Raw genomic sequence first — 12,746 nt, 5'->3', positions numbered from 1 at the left:
AGATGACTCAATATAAGATATGACAATAGTTGCATGTTGAGTCACTTTACTCAAGAGATTGCCTAAATATAAGCAAGCGCGTATCACTTGAACTAAAGAGATAGTTTCATTATTCAAGATGGTTCAAGGACAAGCATGTGAGGCAATAGAAAGATTCATCAAGATCAAATCAATTTCTTATTTCCAAAATCAATTTAGTTTAGATTCTATTTGCTTAAGATAATTATCAATAAGACATGTTAGCTAAGTTTTAATCAACTTATCTTAAACGGTTGTTTCAATCAAAATTCAGATTATGATTTATTTGTTATCAATAAAATATGATTCATTAAAGTTAGATTGAAATCTTGCACAAGGGCACATAATGAGCATACAATCTGGTCTACTAGCTGTATGATAAAATAATTATTCTATCATGCTTCAATACAGCTTTAAAACAATAGATCTACTTTGCTCATCCTTTTCAAATTCTACAAGATGAGGTCATAGACATACCTTCTTCATGCCAATCTTCTATAAGAGTTGTATTGTGGACTAACTTTGGTCAATGAAGATCCCCTTTCTTGTTTGGCGAGAGAAAATGTTAATTCATTCATCATACATATTTCAAACTCACCTTGCATGAGCTTAGTAAAATCTTCATATAAATCTCCATTAGTAGAACCAAAAATGATGTCATCAATGTATACTTTGAGCAAGTAAGATATCACAAATTCTTCTTTTGATGCGTAGATTTATCACTATTACTTTCTATCAAAAAGGTTGGTTAAGCTTTTATATCATGCTTTTGATGCTTGTTTCAAATCATATATTGCTTTATCATATTTGTAATGAGTGTTTTCAAATATGGTGGTTATTTAACATATATCTTCTTTAATAAAGTAAGCACATAGGAGTCCATTCTACACACTCAAGCTCATAAAGCAAGCAAATGATAATGGTGATCTTTACTTCTAATCATGCAAGAATTTCATCAAGATCTATTTCATCTTTTCTTGATTTAGTCTTTTAGTAGTCATCAATTTTTCTTCATTAAGTGCATTTCTGAAAAACTCAATTTGGTTCTAATTATTAACATGTTTTCAGATTGTTATATGTAAAAGATTAACCATATACATATATAATTTGATCTTAGTATCTTGATAATAAATCATTAGTCTCATAAAGAATAAAATGACTTGATATTTCTGCAACTAAAATCTTTTTATTGAATATTCTATATGCATTGCTTGATGAATGATATCTAAGGATAGACATATCTCTATCAGATTTGGCATTATTTTCATAAGAACATATCAAGCATAACATGTACGACTGAAAAATATGAAAGATATGCAATAGTTTATTTTCTATTTTTCAGAAGATCAAAAGGAGTTTTCATCAAAAATAGATATAATAGAAATCATATGTATGACAAGCAGTGATGATAGCTTTTAACAAAAATTATTTAAGTAGACTATCATACACCATTGTCTTTTTCATTTCTTCAAGAGTTCCATTAACACTATTTTACTTATGGTATCCTTGGTGCTGAAATAATTAGATTATTTTCTGTATAAACTTTATCAGAATTTTGGTTTTCAACACTGTGCCTTGAATATCTTCACAGTTTGGAAACCTTTTTCATTTGAAACACTTTTACAAGATTTAGCAAATACAGAAAATACTTCAATTTTATTTGCCAAGAACAAATCCAATGTAAGCTTTTGAAAACTTAGTGATGGAAATAACATCTTTAGATTTAGAAATTGATTCTTGTTTGTTTCCTTAGTTAGCATGCATAGCAAATTTTGACCTTTCAGAAGATAATCTAAGTAAGCCAATGACAAGGTCTTTTGAGATTAAGTACATACTAGCATGAGTTGATTTTATATGCCAAAGATGGTTTCTTTAATCTTGGTATTCATAGTGCATATATTTAAAAGCACACCAAGTACACATTATCATATCTATGATCAATAAACAATAATGCCATGGATAAAAACTCTCAATCAAGCATATAGAGAATTCATAGAGTTATTCTTAATAAATTGATTAATCATTTAGCAACTTATCCAATAGTGAGTAAAGTATACTATAAAATGAAATGATTTGATTATATTTCCAAAAGTATTTTCTATATCACAAAATTGATCAATACTTGCAATTCATATCAAATACTAAAACAAAAATAATGATGAGATGCAAGGATTACTGATTTCATTATTATTATTTTTGTTAATTACTTTTTATAAGTATATTTTAAGTTTCTTTTGTTCCATGGGTATCTTGGCACACCTATGTCTACATCCTCATATTTTCATTTTGGGTACCCAAGCTTGCTTGGGTCCTTGAGAGTTAGGACATATGGTTCCTTTTGGAACCCAAATCTGTTTAATAGTAATAACTTTACCATTTGATTTAATTGTGTTAGAACGATGGGAAAAGTTGTTATGCCCATTCTTTTCATGTTTGAAATAAGTTATCTTATTTAATGGTTTGCTTGGTGAATTGATAACCTTTTTCTCTAGAGATTTATTGTTAAGTAATGGAGTCAAGCCAAGTTTTGATTTATCATAAGCAACATATTGGCTTTCAAACATCATTTTTAATCGTTCTGAACTTACGGTGAATTTGTTAATAAAAGATTTTAATTGATTAATTTCTTTACTTAAGTTTTGATTTTCTTTAATTAAGCTATGATTTTTTTGAATCAATTCTTCTGAAAATGACCTTAAGCTTTTATTTTCAGAATTTAGTTTGTCTTGTATTTCAGCAATAGAATTTCTTTCTTTTGAAATTTCCAAATTTAGCTTTTTAAGATTTTTATTTTTCATAGCTAATTTTCTACATTCACCATACAAATCATGAAAAGCATTTAAAAGTTCATCATAAGAAAATTCTTCATGAAATTCATTTGGTGTAAAATTAGATTCAGATATTACCTTATCTTCTTGTGCCATAAAGCAAAAGTTAGTTACCTCTTGTAGTTCCTTGGAGCTAATATCATCATTGTTGCTCCTAGCTTTTATTTCCTTGCTTGACTCTTCCTTGGTCAAAACTTTCTTCCTTTTTATCTCTTTCTTTCTTTCTTCTTGCTTCCTCTTCTTCTTTGTCTTTAGAAAGCTTTTGAATTTTTTTGTTGTTCTTTATTCCTCGAGTCGACTCGGGTTTACTTAGAGTCGACTCGACTGACTTGAGAGTCGACTCGAGATCTTCGGGAGACGTCTCGTTCTCAGAGGCCTAAAAGATGATTCTCTGTCTTTTGAACTGTTCTGCCTCGGAGTCGACTCGGGTCTTGTTGGAGTCGACTCGGCTAACTTGGGAGTCGACTCGGAAATACTTGGAGTCGACTCGTTCACAGGGTCTTCAAGACTGTGTCTCTGCCTTTCAGACTGTTCTTCTCTAGGAGTCGACTCGGACAAACTGGGAGTCGACTCGGCTACTGTGGAGGATTCTGCAATCTCATTGTTAGTACGTAATTGAAGCACATGTGAGCTAATCTGAGATTTATCATAAATAATTGTTAAAGTATCCCAGATTTCTTTAGCAGATAAGCATGCAGAAATCTTATGAAATATAGATTCATGGATAGCACAATATAAAAAGTTCATAGCATTTGCATTCAATTGTGCTAAGTCTTTTTCATTGACATTTTGAGAGAGTGTGTGAGGTCCATTTATAATGATATTCCACATTTTATAGTTTTGTGATTGAACAAAAATTTTCATTCTAGCTTTCCATTGAATATAGTAAGTTCCATCAAACAGTGGAGGTCTGTTTATGGAAAGTCCCTCGGCAAATAATATGTTATGTGGGGTTGTCATAATCTTTAGCTCTAGTCGGTTAAGACTATAATTAATAGAAGAGCACCTGCTCTGATACCACTTGTTGCCCAAGGTGACAACCCAAGAGGGGGGGTGAATTGGGTTTTCTAAAAATTATGTTCCCTAATTTTTACTTTGAATAGAATGCAGCGGAATAATAAGATGTTATTTACTTAAGCTCTAGGCAATTACAAGAAAAGCAGTGGAAAATTAAGCTAAAGCAATTATACTATGGCTTTAGGGTGCAATTGATCTAAAATTAACTTATAGTTGTATGATCAATTTTAATCTATGTGTATGGTAAGAATGGAGTGGAAGCTAAGCAAACTCTAAACAATCACTTATAACTCTATAGAAAACAAAGCTAGAGATATTACACAATCAAGCATGAATGTAAGGCATGAAATACAAGAGATAAGGCATCACAAACACAAAGATGTATAGTGGTTCGGTGCACCCCAGTACCTACATCCACTCCCCAAGACCTCTTGGGAATTTCACTATAATTCCTCAGATTACAGCCGGTTGTTTTACAAGCTCACAACCCAACTTGTTGTTTTGCGAGATCACAACGAACTCGGTCGGTTTTCACAGGCTCACCGACTAGAACCAACCGATTGTTTTCACGGGCTCACAATCCAACCCAGTTGGTTTTCCCAAAGGCTCACCAACCACAACCTTACAACGATTGTTTTCCGGGTTCACAATCAACCCAGTTGGTTTTCCCAAAGGCTCACCAACCACAACCTTACAAAGTTGGTTTTTCCTTTGGCTCACCAACAAACCTTAACCCCTTGATTCAATCCCTTGATTGAATCAAGTTACAAAATAATAGAGCAAGAGTTTAAATTAAATACAAGCTTCTCAAATAAGCAAATATAGCAAATATAAATAAGTAAAGTAAAGAGATGAAGCCCTCGAATAAATTTGTAGATGGAGGAACTCGGCTTCTTCTTTACTTGACCCTCTTCTGATTTTGCACGAAGTAGAGGATCACCGAGGCAGCACACGGATGGAGAGGAAGCTTTGGGATTCACTTGGATGCTCTTCTTCTCTCTATTTTGCTTTGAATGGCCCTTTTGTGCTTTTTGGAAGATTTCCTTTGTAATCTCTTTGAAATCTCTTCCCTAAATGTTCTCTCCCACTTCCATACCCTCTTCCCTAGCTCTCCTCTTGATTTTATAGCTTTAGAGGGAGTAGAAACAAAAATCTAACCGTTAGAGATAAAAATAGAGCCGTTGGAATCAAGAAAAAACTAGCCGTTATGCCTCCCAGCGTGCTAAAGTCGACTCGGCTGAAGCAGGAGTCGACTCGGCTGAAGCAGGAGTCGACTCGGCTGAAATAGGAGTCGACTCGTGAATAGTAGTCTGCCGGCACTGTAGCTGGGAGTCGGCTCCGCACTGTAGCACTGAAGTTGGAGTCGACTCGAGATCACTGTAGCGCTGAAAATCAACTCTCTGTCTTTTTGTTTGTTCTCAATCGGAGTCGACTCGTAGAGTATCGGAGTCGACTCGAGCACTGTTTCTTGAAACTCTAGAGTGCCAGAGTCGACTCTAAACTTTCCGGAGTCGACTCGAGGACTATTCTTTTGAATTTTTCTTTAAATTTGCTCCTCCAACTTGAATTCTTTAAACTTGAAGCTTGGGCCATAAATTGTAGCTTTCTTCCAACTTTTCTTGAGAGCTTTGGAGGCCTTCTTGTATTCTTCCAATCTTGCTATGTTTCTTGCAAAATAAATTCTTTCTCCTTGCAACACAAACATTAGTATTTATACTTCAAGGTTTTGTGATCATCAAAATCAATCTTTAAATCAATCTTTGGGTCATCAGAGCCGAAAACCGAAAAATCATCCATAAAAACTTCCAAAAAGCGCTCAACCATGTCAGAGAAAATACTGTGCATCTTTGGAAGGTTGCAGGAGCATTACATAACCCAAATGGCATTCTCTTATAAGCAAAAGTGCCAAAAGGACATGTAAAAGTGGTCTTTTCCTGATCTTCAAGATCAATTGCAATTTGGTTGTAACCGGAATAGCCATCTAGGAAGCAATAAAATTTATGACCTGCCAATCTTTCTAAGATTTGATCAATAAAAGGTAGAGAAAAGTGATCCTTCCTAGTGACAGAATTAAGTTTTCTATAGTCAATGCATACACGCCAACTAGTGGGGACCCTAGTTGGAACTAATTCATTGTTGGCATTTTTGACTACAGTAACACCAGATTTTTTTGGGACCACTTGGGTAGGACTTACCCATTTACTATCTGAAATTGGGTAAATCATACCCGCATCCAGAAGTTTCAGAACTTCTGCCCTAACGACATCCTTCATGTTTGGGTTCAAAGGACGTTGAGGTTGACAAGAATGTTTGGCATCAGCTTCTAGATGGATTCTATGAGTACAAATTGAGGGACTAATTCTCTTGATATCAGCAATTGTCCACCCTATTGCTCCCTTATGTTCCTTGAGAATTTCGATCAATTTTAATTCTTGACTTTGTTCGAGTTGGGATGATATGATCGCAGGAAAAGTCTCTTCTTGACCAAGGTATGCGTACTTGAGCTCAGATGGCAAAGATTTTAGCTCAAGTTTAGGTGCTTGAACACTAGATGGTAGAGGACTATTGTTGCGTGTGGGCAATTCTTCAAAACGAGATTTCCACCTATCTGTAACCAACAAAGGAGCTGGATCTAATATAGCACTGATTTCTCTAAAGTTTTAGTTGATATTTGTATTTCCTAAATGAGTTAGGCATGTTTCTAACGGATCAGAAGAAAGAGATGGGACAAGAGCATCTTCTATAATGGAGTCGATCAGATTAACTCCATGAATCTCATCATTTTCATTGTCATTATCGGGTTGTTTGCAAATGTTAAATATATTAAAATCTATAGTCATATTCCCGAATGACATTTTCATTATTCCATTTCGACAGTTGATCAAAGTATTGGAAGTAGATAGAAATGGGCGGCCTAAGATGACAGGTATTGGAGTGGTACAGTTCATGACAAGCTGGATATCTAATACTATGAAGTCGACTGAAAAATAGAATTTATCAATTTGGACAAGTACATCCTCGACTACTCCTCTTGGTATCTTTATAGATCGATCGGCAAGTTGGAGAGTAACTTTGGTGGATTTTAGTTCACCAAGTTCTAACTGTTCATAAACTGAATAGGGCAGTAAGTTAACACTTGCACCTAAATCAAAAAGGGCTCGTTGTATCCTGAAGTTTCCTATGATGCAAGATATGGTAGGACAACCAGGATCTTTATACTTAGATGGGGTGTTGTGTTTGAGAATAACACTCACCTATTCAGTTAGAAAAGCTTTCTTTTGTATATAAAGCTTTCGCTTTATGATACAAAGATCTTTTAAAAATTTGGCGTAAGATGGGATCTACTTAATGGCATCTGATAAAGGAATGTTAATCTTTACTTGTTTAAAGATATCCAAAATTTCTTGGTCAAGTATTTCCTTTTTAGCTGCAAGCAAGCGCTGAGGAAATGGAGCAACTATCTTGTGATGGGGTATTGATTCATCTTGTTCATTATCATCTTCATCATTCTTTTCAATAGATTTTTCAGGTTTGTCATCCTTCGTTGGGATTTCTTTGTTAATTATTTTTCCGCTACGAAGGGTTGTGACAGACTTAACTTGCTCAAATTTAGGTTGGGATGAACTTGCTTCATGGACCTCATGTTGACCCTTTGGGTTAGATTGAGGTTGGGCTGAAAATGTCCCTTTTTTCCTAACATTGAGTTGAGCCTCAATTCTACGTACAGAATTTTTAAGTTCTTGGAGTGATTGCATTGTATTCTAATTTATTTAAGTCTGTCCTTGCATGAAGGTTTGCAAAGTATCTTCAAGGGATTTCCTATGTGGTGGCACATAAGGAGTAGGAACAGAATTTCCTTGAGATTCATTGGCAGTGGGTCCATGTCTCCAACTAAAGTTAGGATGGTTTCGCCAATTAGGATTATATGTTTCTGGAAATGGTCTTTTATAAGTATTGGTGAAATTTGCTTGATCATGCAACACTTCTTGAAAAGCAGGGATTGTAGCACAATCCTTGGTCACATGTGCATTACTTTCGCAGATTCCACATATACTTTCAACAATAGTTTGTGCTTTTCCTATATTGTCCTTGCTTAATTCCATGGCTTCAACCTTCCTAGTCAGATTAGCAATTTTTACATTGACATCATTATCATCTTTAATAAGATATATTCCTCCTTTTGCATTAGGTGCTATTTTAGATTTTTCAATTTTATCTGTTGTATCCCAAGCTTGTGCATTTTCTGCTAAAAGATCAAAATAATCCCAGGCTTCATTTGGTTCCTTACTCATGAATTCACCATTACACATCATTTCTACAAATTGTCTCATATTGGAGGACAAACCATCATAAAAGAAACTAATGACCCACCAAATTTCATATCCATGATGTGGGCAAGCAAGCAGAAGGTCCTTAAATCTTTTCCAACACTGAAAAAATGTTTCTCCATCTTTTTGTGCGAAGTTCATGATATTTCTTCTAAGTGTGTTTGTTTTATGTGTTGGGAAGAATTTCTTTAAAAATTCTCTTGTCATTTCTTGCCAGGTAGCTATGGTCCTAGGCCTTAAGGAGTGTAACCATGATTTAGCTTTTTCCTTTAAAGAAAAAGAAAATAACTTAAGCTTAACTACCTCTTCAGTGACATCATTGAAATGAAGTGTTGAACACACTTCATCAAATTCTTTCAGGTGCAAATAGGGACTTTCAGAATCAAGTCCGTGAAACTTTGGGAGTAATTGGATTATTCCTGATTTCATGTCAAAAGCTCCCGCAGCAGTAGGAATAACCATACAGGATGGGGTACTAGTCCTAGTGGGTTGTAGATAATCACGAAGTGTTCTAATAGGTAAATCATCTTGAAATTCATTATCTCCCTGATTACTACCATTATCTTCCATTTGATTATTTGAATTTTGAACAATTAAATTTTTATCTCTTGATTCAACTCGAAATAATCTATTCGTTTTATCTCTCTCCCACAACAGCATATACTAAAATAAATAAATAAATAAATATATCTATATTTTATTTTTTATTTTATTTATTTATTTATTATTATTTTGGGTTGGTACAAGTACCACCTAAAGAGATCTAAACAAACACCCTAACAAAAAACTTAATTAAAATTAAACATGCATTAAAACATCATCCAACAATTTCTAATGTTTTTCTAAAAATTCTAAACAGCTCCTAATTGGTTTGAAGAGGACACCTAAGCCTCGAATCCGGTCTAGTAACCTTAGTCGACCAGGTAAGCTCCCAGGTAAGTGGAGGGGTCATGATGCGTATAGCAAAGGTCCCACTTAAAACCCACTTTCCTCGAACAGAAACTGTCTCCCTTCAATCACTTAGAGGGACAAAGCTTGCCTAGACATTGACCGGGCCAAGAGCGAAATTGGTGCAACTTTCAGTGGTCTTCATCCTATTGAGCTCGAATATCCTTAGGGGCCAACGTCTAGTTGATTTTAATTAGGCTTAGGATATTTATGCACTGGGATGATTTTTGGGCTAAGGACGAGTGATGAAATCCCGACCTTATCTTTTTAATGGGTTCAACCCTTAGATTTTTTATGCAAATGCTTTATACTATATGCAACAAACAAGAAGATTTTTAACATTTTATGTCATGACATTAAATTGCATTTGAATAGTTGATCAAACAAACTAGCTAAATTTTTTTATTTATTTTTTTATTTTATATATATATATATAACAAGAGTAAAATTTTAATCTAGGAATTATTAAAATAGGACTAGTATGAACAAAATAGAAAAATTAATTTAAATACTCACGGTCGGAGTTCGTTCACTCCGGGAATCCAAAAATATGATCTTGATCTTCCTCGTTACTGATCTCGCTTTGTGTCGCCCTTGAATCTGAAAAGATTTGAAATTTCGGCCGTGTTAAAAATAAAGAAAAATTGAAAAACTAGAAATTAAAGATTGAAATTTGCGGCCTTGTTCTCGTTCGCACGTTGCAAATTCCCGGCAACGGCGTCAAAAACTTGCTACGATTTTAATCTTGCTCTTTTTAAAAGGAAAATTAAATGTAGAATACCCCAAGTATAGGGTGTAGCAAAGTAATATTCTCGGTGAGTCCGTGATCGAATCCACAGGAATTTGATAGTGAACAAAAACTAAAGGCTAAATAATATTCGGATTGACAAAAATATAACTAAAGCATTAGGATTTAGCCTAGCACTTAATCATGCATTTCTTAAAATTACCTATTATCTCGGTTAGATCTAAGTAAAGACCTAACTGGAAAGTGAAGCGGTGAAAATACCAATTAATCATTAATAAAATAGATTTAGTTTTATGGGCAGCATTACAGTAATTCTATTTTAAACTACAGGGATTTCTAAGCATCTGTTATACCCAGGAGAAATAACAAATCAAAAAAAAAATATAAGTTTGAAATAATTTCTATAGATTTACTGCACCATAAATCAAATCAAAAGCATTAAAATCCCGTTGATGATTAAAGAAAATATATGGAGAAAATGCTAGGCTTTTTCCTAGCCTTAGCTAAAAAGGATTTAGCTATCCATATGAGATGCAAACATTTTTATAAAAGAGATTAGCATAGAATAAATAAAATAAAACGTAAATCCCCCTTTTTTTTTCTTTCTTCTCTTAAGAAAACAGAGTGCTCTATTTTCTTTCTTTTCTTTTTCTTTTCTCCTCCCGATGCTTCTCCTCCTTCTCTTGCCCGGCTGAGAAGACGGATCGGAAGAGGAGATGAGATGTTTTGCTTCGCTGGTTCCCTTGGCCTCTTCCTCATCTGTCGCACGGCTACTGGCCTCCTCCTCTTCCGTCGGCTGTGGTTGAATGTGTTAGCGCCCACATATGCCATGAAAATTCAAAATAATTTTCAGATTGCAGCGGAAAAACTATGCGGGATCCGTTCATCGCATGAACGTATTTTAAAACCATTCGTTTGTAGATAGATTAGAATTAAATTATTTTAAACCATTTTAAAATCATTAAGAAGATCAGATCTTCACCTTGTGCGGGTAGATGGTCTCCGCAAATCTGATTCACGTGGATTTGTAGAAGGTTCGATGGAAGCCGCACATGCGTCCGGCCTCTACGGATATCCACACGAGGTAATGATTCGATCGAAGCCTACGTATCTCCCCGGGGTGCTAGCTCCCTTGCAGAGATGGCTTTTGATGGCTGAAGTCCTCCCTTTCAATCAACTCTTGAATGCCCAGGGAGGAGGAGGAAGAAGGATGGATCAAAAAGAAAAAGAACAAAACACTTTCAGCCTTTTCCTTTTTGTTTTTGTTGGAACCAAGAAATGGGAGGAAGAAGGGCCACCCACGCCTCCCTTTCTTTTCTTTTCCCTTGCAGCTGAAAGGAGGAAGGAAGAGGGAGTTTGCTGCGTGAAAACCAAAAGAAAAGGATGAGAGGAGGGGCCGAACCCCTCCTCCTTTTATTTCTCCATGAGATAAGGATGAGCTCCTATTTTTTAGGAGCTCACCCTTATCTCTTCCATTCGGCAGCAAGGAGGGGCTTACGCCCCTCCTTTTTCCTTCCACGCATTTCCCAAGGGGAGGGGCGTGGGCCCCTCCCTCATAACCCCTTTAATTAACCACTTAATCAAATTAAATGGTAAGATGGTTTGGGTCTAATGCATGGATCTAATCCTATTCAAAATAGGATTTATATGAACCCATTTCAATTTCCTCCAAATCCTAATCTAATTAGGATTTAATTGAACCATGACTCTATTAAACTCTTCAATCCTAATCCAATTAGGAGTCATGAAATTAATTAGATTAAATTTAGAATTAATTAGGACTTAAGAAAATCCTAATCTAATCAGGAGTTGTTCAAATTTCAGCCCTAAGACAATTAGGACTTTAGAAATCCTATTCCAAGTAGGACTCTAATTTAATTTGAAATTCTAATCCAATTAGGACTTCATGAATCCCACTCCAAGTAGGACTCATGATCAAGTTCAATTAATTAAATCTAATTAATTAAATTAAATTGCAATCCGATTGTAATTATTCCTTCTTCTAACCACTAACTCTTAGCGGGTTAACCATTTATCAATCTAATTGATTATTTGTGATTTCTAATCACATTCAACCATCGGATCGGTCATTAACTCTAATGTGTGTGACCCCATAGGTTTCATTCTGACTGGTAGTGAGATATATTGCGATCTTTATCACAATATCATTGAAAACTCCTTTCAATGGGTTGAAACAATTTCAACTCAACTCATCAGGGTTTATCGACCTTCAAGATGATCCCTGTGAGTCTCACCATCCACCAGTGACACCTAGCAATATGCAGTGGCCACCCAGCAGAATAGAATGATGAACCTCTAGGTGCAGTTATCGTATGATACAGTCCTTCTATCGTGAATCCCTACAAACCGGAGGTCATGGATAACTCGTCAAACCCCGTCATTTGTCATATGCCTAGATTTATTCCACTTGAGTTCGATAATGGAAAACTCTTTCTCTACTGTATATTATTGCCCTGGCCAAGGTCTTAGAACTCTGTCTAATAAATCACATAGGATCACTCCTCTTCTATCAAGGTCGATAGATTCCATGTAAGTGCATACCCTACTCCTACAATGAACCTACTGCAGCCAATCTACACAACAAGGACCCATATGACTAGAGACCATGTATATGTGCAGTCAAACTACAATAACCTCACTGTGAGTAGCCGAAGCACCGCAGGTCAAAGGACCAGTCACACTACTGCAACATTGTTGCCCAGAGATGGTCACCCAAGAGGGGGGTGAATTGGGTATTTTAAAACTTTTTGACTAATTAAAATCAAATACTCAAGTGTGTGTGCAAAGATAAAACTAGAGTAGCAATCACAGTCAATCGCAAACACACAAAGGTTTATA

At 35.3% G+C, this 12,746-nt stretch overlaps 1 non-coding gene across 1 annotated transcript; it reads left to right on the top strand.

The window, feature by feature from the left end:
- The first annotated feature begins 8,243 nt into the window (after nucleotides 1–8,243).
- LOC120107076 lies at nucleotides 8,244–8,350 on the top strand. The gene has a single exon (XR_005509031.1). It is a non-coding gene; the product is annotated as a small nucleolar RNA R71 (small nucleolar RNA).
- Nucleotides 8,351–12,746: the final 4,396 nt, after the last annotated feature.

The sequence above is a fragment of the Phoenix dactylifera genome, unplaced genomic scaffold (genome assembly GCF_009389715.1).
Source record: "Phoenix dactylifera cultivar Barhee BC4 unplaced genomic scaffold, palm_55x_up_171113_PBpolish2nd_filt_p 000755F, whole genome shotgun sequence".
NCBI classification, from domain to species: domain Eukaryota; kingdom Viridiplantae; phylum Streptophyta; class Magnoliopsida; order Arecales; family Arecaceae; genus Phoenix; species Phoenix dactylifera.
This window is presented reverse-complemented; position numbering and strand designations above follow the sequence as displayed.